The following is a 13475-nucleotide window of genomic DNA, read 5'->3' as shown; positions in this document are numbered from 1 at the left end:
ATACAGTGGAAGTTTAGCCTCTGTAATCCAGCCTGCATGGATGCCAGTGGTCCTCTTCCATCAGCTAAATCTGACTTTCTTGGCCTCTGTGGACCTAGATGATTCTCTGGGTTGTTTTGATTTCGAGATTACCTAAGATACCTTTTCTGAACAGGACATATTCTGCACAGATAAAAATGGCCTTACAGTAGTAGACCTGAGTCACAAGAAATCCCATAGAGCATCAAGTAAAAATATTGTCCTTTTCAGCTCCTTTGCCATCAGTCTGAGAAGCCTGTACCCATTCCAGCTACAAGTATGATGGGCAATACCAACCAGAAAGAAAGGATATTAACAGTAAAGTCACAATATACAAAAAGATAAAGTGTTCCACATTTAAAAGAACACCAGCCTTAGTTTCAAGCTAATTTATGTTCATTATCTTGCTTCATTCCAGGAATAGAAATGCTCTTCTCTCTTGCATCCCACAATATGACAAACACTATGTCAAATATCTTGTATTCTGTGATCCACTCTCACCCATAGTCAAAGAAAAGCTCCTACTTCAAGCCCCATTAGAAACTCAAACTCTTATATATATTATGTGCTTGTCTAATCCCTCCTTGGATGTTTAATATTTTGTTTATATAAACTATAACTTATGGATGAAGCCCCAAACGTTACCTAGGTGATTCAAGCACACTATGATAAAATATGAATGTATAACCTCTGGAAGAGACTTAAGGTAAAAATTAGAAAGGTACCTCTCCCTCAAAATAGAAAATCTGTGTCCTCTAGCTCCACTCTGTAAATGTCATTGACTCAAGACATCATTGACTCATGCACTTTACCCCTACCAAAATATTTCAGTCACAGATCATAGACCAAATTAGTATCATTGCAAATGTGCCCATTCAGAAGTGCCCACTGGTCCCATACATTCTGTGTGGCTGTATTGAGGATGAGAGAGTTTGGTAAAGGATGGAGTAGAAGGACGATAGTTTCATGATGGGCAGAGCTAAGGTTATAGTGCTTGATCTGAAGTCTGACAAACTTGCATTCTTCATTTAGTGAAACCAAAACAGGGAACAGACCTTATTCTAAAATCAATAGACTTTCTGGAGAGCTACATAAAGCTGGAATGTTCGAATTAAATTTCTGTAGACACATCTCTATTATTATCCTTTGGGTACATAATAGATCATTATGAAACAAATTGAATAGGCTAAGGATCAGCATAGAGTGGATTTACTGTCTCTCCTCTGCATGAACGTGGAGTAATTGGAATCCTTAGGATTCCCAAGGGAGAAGTCAGACAGCTGGTTGTTTACCCTCTGTGTGCCAGCAAATTTCAGATAAATACTTTCACCTACCTACATTCTCCCTTCCATTTAATTAAAGTAAGAAAGACAATTATTTATGTGAATAAAGATGAAATTATTGTGCTTTCTATGCCCTTTAAATATAAGGATGTTGGTCCAGATCCATGGGGGCATGAAGAGACTGACTTAAGAGTTTTAGGTTCTGGACTTTTCTCCCTCAATCTGTGTTAGATTTCTAGGAGGAAGAACTGGAAACCAATCATCAGGGATGTGTTAATTCTCATTAATAGGCAGCCATCGAAGATTTTCATTTACCAGCACTGACCACAATTAGGTGGGCATCTGGCCTTAGTTTTCTTAGAGCATTGCATTTGCATGGTAAAAGGCTTGCTGTTGCATTGCTCCATAGTTAATGGGATATGTTTTTCAAGCCTAGGTGTACCTCTTCTAGCCTCTAATACTATCTCCTCCCTTAGCCAGCATTTCCTCATTCTGGAAATACAGCACTTCCTTCACTTCTGTCTCAGATCATTACCCTTACCCTTGATCTTCATTTTACATGCTCCATACTACCATTCTTGACCTGCTTTCTACCATGCACCCTCATCTTGGTCTTCTGGAGCATAGCCTACTTGTAGACCTCCTTTTAGCTTCCTTTCACATATCCACTATCCTTCTACATATTTCACTAACCATGACTTCACTTCTCAACTTCTACCAATTTTTTTTCTTTCCCTTATCTTTCTCCCTCCTTGCCTGCCATTGGATTCAGGCCTGGATCCTGTCTGAAAGTCTGGGAGGAGCCTTAGCTTCATCACAATGCTTTGGAAAGACCACAAAGAGAAGCAACAGCTAGGAACTCCTGCTTCATTGTGAGGAACATGTTCTCAAACCAACAAACATTTGAGCAAGCTGCTACTGCGTTTGCTGTTCTGTGGTAATCGCTCAAATGTAAATGTGAAGTTGTTTGTCCATGGAGTTGCTTCACAGAGGTTTAAGTATCCCACTTTTTTTCATGGGCTAAAATTACTATGGTCCTCTTGGCACAGCTGAAATACAGGAACTTTTCACCACTACAGTAATTTTTTAGCTCTTCTCTAAACAGGCTGTTTTTCTAGAAAGCCAGACAAATGGCTTCATAGCCAGAGGTGGACCACCATGTTGTACAGGCCTGAGTAAAAGGACTGGAAATCTTACCAGGTAGCATGATTTGCTTTGTTTCTTCTGGGGCTTCCCTTGTGACTCCTTTTCTCATCCATTTCACCTGGGACACTGTCTTTCAGTCGATATCTGCTGTAAGTGCTACAATTCTCATTGCAAGAAGCTTGCTACTATTATCCTGAGCAACTTGAACCTCAGCTCTCTCTCCAGAGCATTGGCAGAATGACCTATTGGCTTCCATGAAACAAAGAATCATTTAAATTACCTTACCAAAAAGTATGTAACATACTGAAGGTGGCCAAAATGTTAAACAACCCATGCATGTATTAGCTTGGCAGATATTAACCATTCTCTGTGTGTGCTTCATAGGATTCTGTACCTTGAATAAGAGCCCTTGCCACGGTCTCTTTATAATCTTCTCTGTTGTCTCACCCCTTAAACCTGAACAAAACAGTGCACACAATTCCTTTCATGGCATGTGAGTATCCTTCACCCCCAAGGAAACCTGCTTTAATACTTAAGCCAACACCCCAGTAATACACAGTTGAGCACCCATACAATAGTCTATGAACCTCCCAAGCTCTCAAAATTTCTTGTTTGCCACTTCACATTTGTTCTTTCTTTCTTTGTCATCTTTCTTGCTCTAAAATTACTGTAAATAAGACTGAAGCACCAAGATGGGCTGTTCATGCCTGTAAAGCAGGAGAAAAACGTAGTATTTTTCCTTTCCTGCTTAAAACTACTAAATATCTGACATGTTCTTCACCACAGGTCTCATTTCAATGCTGAGGCAGGTAATTCCTGTATTAATACATTTATAATAGTATAAAACAAATACAGAAAGTGTCTTCTGTTGGTATCTGTGCTCTTTTCAGTAAGCAGCCATCTGCCCACTGAGACAATATGGAGGGCAAAAAAACACATTTTCAACCCGAAACACTCCATATTAGCTGGTAATAGTTAACCTTTTTATTTGCTTTGTAGCTCTTTGGGTGCTAAGACTTTTTCTACTGTTGTTTCAGGTCAGGCATATGATTTGCACAATAGCTGCACTTGGTTTCCCAGCACCACTACTTGGTGAGGATGGGCTTGAACTATCAGAAATCTTCATTACTTTCTTGCAAAGCTCATATCTACTTTTTTGCATAACCAGTTACTCCAATAGCATGAGTTTAGATTATTGTTCTTCTTTTGTTAAATATAACCAGAGTCAATCACACACAACAAAAAGAACAATAAAATCCTGTGACAAAGGTTTTTAAGAGACCATCATGCCAGTTGTTAGGAAAAGATTATTAACTGCAAAACCTGCACCTGTGTTTTGCGGCATTCAGTTTGGGTGCAAATTTCTTCCTCATGGATCAAACCGCTTAACTGCCTGAGCACAGCAAGGGGGTGCCTAAGGGTTTAGAATTACGCTTGCAGCGCAATTGTGGAAAGGAAGATACAGGCTCACAAAGAGATCCCTCCCCTCTTCTCCTCAGAAAATTGAAACCAAGTGTACAGCAATGAAATCTAATTGCGGCATGCAGTGTCCACAACATGGAAGAAATTACAGACAGTGCTGGTGCCAGCCTTCCGATTAAAATTTGACAGATCTTGTAAATTTACCATTTCCTTCTGCAAGCATCTATGTTACAAGAAAAAAAAATTCCCCCAAACACTACAAAAATAAAAGTCCTTGCTTAACTGCTGATATTTACTATCCAGATCAGGGAAAGACAAAACCATAAAGAAATAAAAAAAAAATAAATGGTAGGAAAGCAGAGTGGGTATGGAGGAGAGAAGAAGGAATCTTTTATTTCCAGCCTAACAATGCAGGAAGCACAGCCTTGCAGTTAGCTATATTTACCTGAACCCAAACCCTGATAGTTTTCTGAGCCTGCTGTTTCATTCAGTGGCATGCTAAGGTAAGTCTTCTGAAGCACTATATAATTATTGTAATGGTGTAAGGAGTCAGGTCCTATATTTTCAGATTTCAACATATGGCTACAGGTTTTTTGGAGCTCCTGAAGCTTATTACTTGGCTAATGAGTTTTGAAATATGATGTTGAATGCATAGTACATATAAGGAGCAGCTAGGTTTCTTTTTTTTTTTTTTTTTTTGGTCTCAGTTGTCTCCTATTAAAGCACACACTGGGTGGAGGATTAAGACACAGTAGTTAAGGAGACTTTAGAGGCCCAGTGAAGACAGACCTGTAGCTTGAATCCAGGCTGAGGTCCCAGGTGGACTGAGCTTTCCACAGGCTTCTTGATTCTGCTGGCATCTCCAGGACCCTCTGGTTGTCACAGCCTAGCATTCTGCCTCCCTGTAATTCTCAGTATTTGAGATAACTGCCTCCCCTTGCTCCCCCTGGAACAGCAGAACTTGTGTTTCTTTCACCCGCAGTTTGCAAAATGACTTGTCGATCTGCATAAAGTCTGTTTTAAATACTGTCAGTCCCTTCTATTCCCCAAGCCCAAATCTATGCAGAAATGTTTTCTGTGCATGATGCTCTAACAAACACTTTAAGGAGTACAAAGAGAGCTCTGTAAGCTCACTTCTTGCTATAAATATGTGTTGCTTATTAAATACTATGTGCTATTTAGTTTTCTCTCTTGAATTGGCAATTGCATGTATTTTACTCTAGTCTCATTACCTAGCAGAAAGTTCAAAAATAAAGGCTTTATCTCATGGTATTACTGGCACTGTGCCCTCTACTCAGATGACAAGGCATGGGGAGTAACACCCTTTCATCTTCCCTTCCTGTCCTAGGCCGTGCTGGAGTGGAATGTTCCAGGAAAGGAGACTGCTTCCCTTCCATCTCAACCCTAAATTCCAGCCCCAACTATATATGGAGCTCAGGTTAGAACAAGAGCTGGATTAAGGTACCAAGCTCCCATGCTGACTCCATGAAAGCTTTCTTTTGAACTTCTCCATTATCTGAACAGCTCTGTTAACCAAACCTATTATCTTTCCCCTTGGTTTTCAAGTTGAGAAAGGAAAAGCAACTTCTTTAATGGCCCACAGATTGATGGTTAACACTTTACATGTCCCTGCTGGTAAGTAAAAGAACTGCTTTGTGGACAGTGAAAATGCCTGCGAGAAGGAAGCAGGAGTCAACTTGCTTTATTAAGTTGTACTGCTTCATTAATCACAATCTTTTTTTATTGCATTGCTCAAAGCCAAATCCATTCTACTTCTCGGGAATGGGTTAGCTCAAAACCAAGTGCTCTTAATGCACCTTTGACATCTGGCCTAGCAGCTGGCTATCTGCTAATATAGCTCTTAAGAAGTGCCAGGAGCCACATTTACTGTGACCATTCTAGCCCTTCTGATTTAAGCTACTGTAGAGGGCAATGAATTACCTTAAAGGAGCTCCTCTGGAAAGCCCTAAGTTTTATGCTGGACCCCTGCCAGCCTCGCTGCTTCATGAGTATGAACAATCAGACAATTGAACTGATTTGACTTTGCCACTCCTGGAGTTTCATTGCCTTTAACCTTGGGATGTAATGATAGTAATACCATGCTAAGTGCCTCTCCTACCAGGGGGAATAGGGTTTGTCAGCTCAAGTAGGGCACCCATTCTTGTTAGCTGAAAACTGCACTGATTTGCAGTGAGGGGCGAAATAGGTTGAGCATGATTAACACCACTTAGAATGCAGCTTATTTTCTTTTAAGACTTTTGAAGGTGGGAAACACCCAGGTGTATTTATTTCCTTTTCAATTGTAAGCTCATTGCCAAACAAGGCTGGCCTTATTTTTTTTCCTGAGAGATTCTTTAATGTCTGCTAAAGGCCCAATAGCATCAGCCTAAAAGGTTTGTACTCACCTCCCCTTCCAGGCAGAGCAATGATGGGCCAGTTTGATTATGGGCTGCATTAAATATGGAGGCAATTGTCCCTCTCTGATGAAAGTACTGCTAGAGGAGAGATTTCCTTTCCTGGCACTGGAAGGTTAAGAAATAAAAGCTGCTCAGTAAAACTTGCCAGCCCATGTTAGGGAGGCAGACTACAGAGTCCTCTGCTTTCCGGACAGCTATGCTGCCTAGTTGCTTTCCTAGCTATCTTCTGTGCCCTCTCACATTGTTCTCTGCTTCAGACTCTTGCAACCTGGAAAGAGGCTGGGAGAGGAGATGATAACAAAACCGAACAGCAGTTTAACAGTCTTTTGATAACTTGGCCCTTCTCAGACTAACAGCTTTTGGCAGAGGCATCAAATTCATTCACAGATTTTTTTGGTCATAAGAGGACATTATACTCATCTGTTCTGACCCACAAAAACCAGAGATTCCCAGGTTATCAAGCAGGAATTCCTATGCTCATTGGGACCTACAGGAGGAGCCTATGTGCCCTAGGGGGAGCATTTTGAGTCCTATTACAACCTAAAAACTCTGGCTAATACTCTCTAGCAAATTTCAGTGTGAAAGAGATGAAGGTGGCATTGGTTAATACATCAGCCTGTGACCCCTATGATATAGGGACCCGCATACATTCACTGCTGCCATTCCCACAACCAGTGGTATCCAGCAAAGGGGCAGAGTTGATAGTGGGGATTGGCAAGACCTTAAATGCCTGCAGCTGTATCCACCAGAAAACAAGGACTGGAGCCGTAATTGTTGTGCCACGGTTACAGAGAGGAATGAAAGGCCCTTTGGAACAAATTGGTACAAGAAGCATGGTCTATCTTTGCCCACTGACAGAGTGGGCAATGTCAGGGAATGTCTCTGAGGGCTGAGTCTTACCCGGGTGAGGGAGTGAGATGCAAGCTTGTTTGCCTGGTCCTGGTGGGAGCTGGATGCAGATCAGGAATCTGAGTAGCTCTATCAGCACAATGATGTACTATGGTGTTAGAGTCCTACCTTACAGCAGGATGTACTGTGTCCCTTAGAATTGTAGTGTGTCAAGGGGCAATAACTGGCTTCTGTTAAGGAGGAAGAAGCTTCCACAGAAAATTTGCACCTCTCAGGCCTCTTTTTGATGCAGCAATGCACAAATAACAGCTAAAAACCAAATCCTATCATCTCCCATCAAGCAGCAATATTTGCTTCAGGCCTTTGTGTAACATAAACTCAACTTTGCAAATACTCAACTGTGTCTATTCCCAGTTGAGTCCCAGTCTCTCACAAAAGGAGTCTAGGGGCTCCAGGGCAGTCTGAGGCTGGATGAGGCTATGATCAGGACACGATGGTGGACCTGGCAGCTCTCCTGTTGCAGTTAAATGGGCAGAACTCATATTGTTTCAAGGAGGTCCAATTTCAAATGTAGTGCAGAAGCACAGAAGATTAGATCAGATTTCACAGAAAGGGAAAACTGGTGGACTCTTCTGGAGTATTTAGAGTGCTGTAGCACCTGAGCTAGAGTGCAGACTCCATTTCCTTACTAAACTTCTTTATCTCTCTCTTTTCCATTGACACCTTCATACTGCTTCACCTTTTCCGTGTTCCTCTAAAGCTTACTGTCTCCCTACCTCCATCACTCATTACAGAAACCTAGTACTTTAAGTGTGTTCTCTTTTGCACATCGACGTATTTCAGCAGAGCAGCTCTCCAGACAACAGCTCTGCATGAAGAGATGCATCTCGAATGCACAGCCTCGGATGCATGCCCTCAGATCTGTTGCTCTGAAGTCATGCCACTGATTTCAGAGGAGTAACTGCAGGTTAATATGTCTATAAAAGGAGCACTCTTGGCTGTCACATCTGTCAACCCTTCCTTGTTTCATGTGCTCCTAGTTTTCTATAGTTTACTTACGAATATTATCTAGAGGAATCCCTGTGACCATTATATCAATGATTACTATTTCAGAAATTCTGTTTAAAGATGATGTTTGCCTTTAAAGATGGCATATCATATGCCTTGAGGCATATGATTGAGTAGATATTTTGTCTACTTAATGCTGGAAAAATGCAATTTCTAATGGAACAAAAGATATTGGTGAGATGCAAAACATTCCTGGCTCCAACCCTTGGCCAGAGACAGGCTGAAATAAATATTTTTACTACAACTTGATCTTTCCAACATAGGGTAATGTGTCAGCGATTCTATGTTGCGATACTGCTCTGTATTGGAAAGACTGTTAGAGAATGACTGTTCATGTTCAACAGTATTGGAAAGAAAAGATCTTAGGAAACAGTCTAAAAAAAAAACTGGCAAAAACTTTAAATGCCCCAAATTCAGCCAAGAGAGAGCAGCTAGTGCTTGTGGCACTAGTCTGTAAATTTAAAATAGAAGATTCATTCTCTTTGTTGTTAATGCAAGCACTAGATGGACACATTTTTAGTTAATAATAATAATAAATAATGAGATGTATACAGCCATTAAATGACTGAAGAATTATAAATGGAATTTCTGTTATTTATCTTCCATGCTGTTTGCTCTGATTTTTAATCTTTCCATGGAAAACCATAAAAAGACATAGAATTTTCTTTTAAATTTGACAAATAATGCTTCAGTTTTGGATTGTTTTCTGTTACCCTTTGTAACAATATTCCTCACAGGAAAATTGGGTCCACAAGAAACTGTTTTTACTGAAAGGACAATAGATCTACTACTACTTTTTAAATTCTTTTTGAATATATATGCCTTTATTAACATCAGTCATAAATGACCTCATATTGTTTCTGGTGGATAGTATCTGCATTTGAGGGCTAAAGGTTCAACACCTCTGAAAATGTATAGCACGTTTTGATTGTACTTACTGAATGTTTTTAAATTCCAACAAAAATGACAAATTAGGATTTCTCATTTCACACAAAGATTTTGAAATCTGTTGGTCTAGTTCAGTGATGTGCATTCATATTCCTGCTGTAAATTCAAAAAAACCCTCTCCAGCATGCATGCATATGCTTTCTAAAATATGCCATGCGATTGTAAAAGTCATGGTACCTATGATCTCCTTCTGTTCAGAGAAGGTGTAAACAGTGTACATTTTAGTATGATTTGGATACCCTTTAACACGCAATGCTAAAGGGTATCCAAATCATACTTTAAATCCTGTTTTATAAGCAGCCATAGCTTCTCAGGGTGCTTTTTCAATGATATTACAGGATTGCAGTGTTTTCCCTTAAGGATGCAGATGACGTTACAGTTCAGACTACCATCCACAAAACAAGTCACTCTGAGGCACTGGAACGATAAGTCACCTCAGAAAAAGGCTGAGTGGATTTCATTAGTAACCCAGACGGCAGCAAGAGAATGATGTAGTCCTTGCCAAAACAGTATGGGTTTATTTGATAACATCTGGAAACCTTATGGTATGGATGGAGACACTGCTTATACCCTAAAAGTGTCAAGAAAGAGATAAATAGATATACAGACAGCAAAACATCTACCTACCTAAAATAACAGGAGTAACCAATGATCAGAGTAAATGTCCCAAAACACACAGTGTTTAAACTTGATTTTGTGCTCATTTTCTAGTTGCTTTCTCAGTTGGTGATATAATGGTATTATAAACTAAAGTTCACGGAGAGAAAATGTTAATTTCTTAAAGTAGCAATTTTCAGCAAAGCTTTTGGCTAGTGAAGTATTTTGCACATCTTGAGGCTCCTTAGATAGCTAAATTCAAATGTTACGTAAGCATGTGTCTAGCTTTAAGCTCATGGGGGGGGTGGTATTAGTTTCTTTTGAGTACAGCATGAATTAAAAAAGTACACACGTACACACAAGCTAATACCACTGTATTGGGACCCCTCAAAAGCATGGTCTTCAGCCTCCGCTTTGCTAAAAGGCAGCAAGAATAGAGAAGAAAAGGAATAATGTGAAGGACCTTCAGAAGAGACAGAAATGAGGGAGAACCCCCCCAAAATGTACCTCCCTTTTCAAATTACCCTGAAGTGCAAGCCATGGCAGCTCAGCATTCATAGCAGGCAAAGATGCAGGCCAAGAGTACAACAGGGAGGAATCCTCTATTCCCCTCCAAATCTGCTGAGAGTGCCTCCAGAAACATCTGGTAGGAGACACTGTGCACAAAATTATTTTACAGCTTGGGGGGGGGAAAAAAAGTCCTCTTCCTTTTGTAGTGAGAAGACAAGCATGTTGATTAGGGCATCACAGCCTTTTAGAGGGGATGAAGATCAGCTGTCCTCTCACCTCAGCCCCTCCACACTGCCCCTCTTGCCTCCCTTTGGTATCACAATGCTCCCAAGTGTGTTGCTTTGCCTTGAGAAAAAAATGGGGGCCCAATTATACGCCTGGTAAGAGAGAAAGCTGACTTCTAAGTCCAGAGGAAATTTTTATTTGTAAGAGGGTAAGATCAACACATGTTTGCTAAAACTTCACAGCTGAAAACTTCAGGGTGTTTGGTCTTCAGCTGTCACAGGGAAGCAAAGGACATGCCAGACCCTGCCTATGTCAGTCACTGAATCGTTTAAAGGCTGGTGCGAAGCCTATCAGCTGCATTACTACAAGTCTAGTCCTCCTTCCTTGTAACCAAACGCATTCTTCAACTTAAAAATGTCACAAAAATAGGGGGATAGAGGGTGGATTTTTTTTATAGCCCATTGATAAAAGCTTTTCTTAATCTGGAGAAATTCCAGACAAGGCCAGCATTCGTTCAGAATTGCTATTTGTCAATTTGTTGAAAAGGAGGCAACTTGCACACAAGCTTTATTAGGGCTGGGTTGAAACTGCTGGTCATGGGAGTATTCTCTTAAGTTCAGGACTGCAGTTACCGCCATGGGAATTTTGAAGGGATTGTGCAAAAATTATTTGTAAATCACTGATGGTGCCTGTCTGATCTGTTTACTTTCATACATGCAAAATTCCAGGCTTTCATATGGCGTATGAATGTTACATGCTTAAACTACAGTAGTAGGCCACCCCCTTTATGGACACCTAAACATCAGCATCTAGTTTTTTGAGTTGCTTTAGGGTCATCTGAAAGGTCCACGTTCCAATGGAGAGCTTGAGAGACCTGAACACTCTAGGAGCCGTGGGTGGAGGTTGAGGAAGGTACCCAAGGGTGGTGCAAACAGGACTAACACCTCTCTGTGGGCAACTGAACTGAGCCCTTATAGATAGCACATCCATATGAAAGATTTGCTCAGGTTTTTTAAGAAGCATAGCTATACACACAGTCTTAATGCATAGTCAGGTCTGTCGGGGGGAGATTATATTTTTATTAACCTATTTGATATAAATGGAATAAAAACCTTTTGGGCTCAGAGGCCCTTCATCAGATCTAATTAAAACTCTATAAATCTCACTTCTCTCACATTCTCAGACCATTAAAGATACAACAAAGCACTTATATAAACAGAAACATAAGTAAACACTTCCCAGAAACATAAGCATGGCCGGGAGCTCAAATTCCACCTACCTTTCCAACATACTGGCACTTCAAACTGGGAGCACGGAAAGTTGACCTCTTGTATAGATGGGTCTTTGTCCTCCCAAAGCAACCTGCAATCCAGTGTTAAAAGGATTTTTCTGAAGGTTTATTTTCAGGGTGGAAAAGTGAGGTGAAGAAGGGAGAAGCAGGAAGAAGGGAAAGAGGCAGAAAAATTGCTTCGCCACATTCTGACTCATCCAGGACTAACATTGGACTATTTTTAGGATGTTTATCACATTTGACGAGACAGTTCCTTTTAGGAAGGTGTTCAAAGTGCATGGTAAGTTATCATCAAATTTTTATACATCCACCATATATCATGATTCAGAAGGCTACATGTGCATGAGTTTGTAACCAAGTGAACACGTGTAAATATATAATCCATCTGTGATTGTCAGTTATTTTAATTTCGTGATGTATTGTCTAATGCATTACACCTTTGTTTTTCTTGAAAGCATATGTTAATTCATACTACCATCTACCTTTGAGAAACTGTAATGTGCAACAAGTATAAGATATTTCATATACTTACGAGTAAATCTACTGTGAGCCTGGTGAATGGAGTTACACTCACATTGAGCTAAAACTTTTTCCTAGACAGCCTAGAAATATAAACCAGTTTCAATATATTAAAGACAATTAAACAGTAAGGAAGCATAAACTACACAAAATCTGCTGATATTGTTTTAAAGTACACTGCTTCTGACTTTCCAATTGAGAAAAATACAGTTTAGTATTTATATGAGCACCTGCGGACACTGCGTATTAAACATCACCAGCATATTTATGCAATTCTTTGTTCTGAAAAATGCAAATACAGCAGTCCATATATTTCATATGGGTAGTAAACAGCTCAGCTTCATGATGTCTCTGATATGAATGTTCATATATGAACTCATTGTTACGTTTATTTGAAAAGATTTCAAATTTCCAAATGAGTCTTAAATCTCTAGGACTTGAAACTCTAATTACGCTAAGCTTCACTTGCTGCATCTCAGATCCCAAACTTACCTGCTTGCACTGTGATCCAAGAAGCCCCTAAACACCTAGCTGGCTTTAAATGTATGCAAGAGTCCCGCTGAAGTCAGTAACACTATGTGTACAATTTGTTTAAGAGTTTGCAAGATGAGGTCTTTAGGTATTGGTTTTTTAATATATATTTAAATTTAAATATAGGCTCCTAAAAAATGAAGATGGCCACAGTCTGCTTAAAAGGTACTTATCCTCAGCTTTGACACCTGGCACTTTCTGGTCCATTCTCTACTATCCTGTTAGATATACCTCAACTTAAAAATATTTAATTGGTACATTTATCATTTCTTTTAAATATGCTATCTTCTTTTCAGTTAAGATAATGTGCTGTTATATTACTGTACAGTTTGTGTTCATGCAGGTGTCTCTTACTTAAAGCCTTTGCTCTTCTACTAGCTGAGGCTTTCCCTAAAATAAATAGAAAACAAATGAATAAATTTAGCAATTTACATATTTAAAAGTCGCAGCTGAGATTTAAATTGCAAAACAGAGCTACTTTTGGTGCACTGGTGGAGCTACATGCTATCCTTAATTCAATAGGTTAAAAGAAATCCTGAAAATAAATGTAGACTCCTGATGTTTATGTTTTTATTTTTACCCATCTGTTTTGGAAATGTATGCACATTTTTTTCCCTGAGCCAGGTAATTTAAAGGTAGAAGGAAAAAAGC

Source organism: Apteryx mantelli, chromosome Z (genome assembly GCF_036417845.1).
Source record: "Apteryx mantelli isolate bAptMan1 chromosome Z, bAptMan1.hap1, whole genome shotgun sequence".
Lineage (NCBI taxonomy): Eukaryota > Metazoa > Chordata > Aves > Apterygiformes > Apterygidae > Apteryx > Apteryx mantelli.
This window is presented reverse-complemented; position numbering follows the sequence as displayed.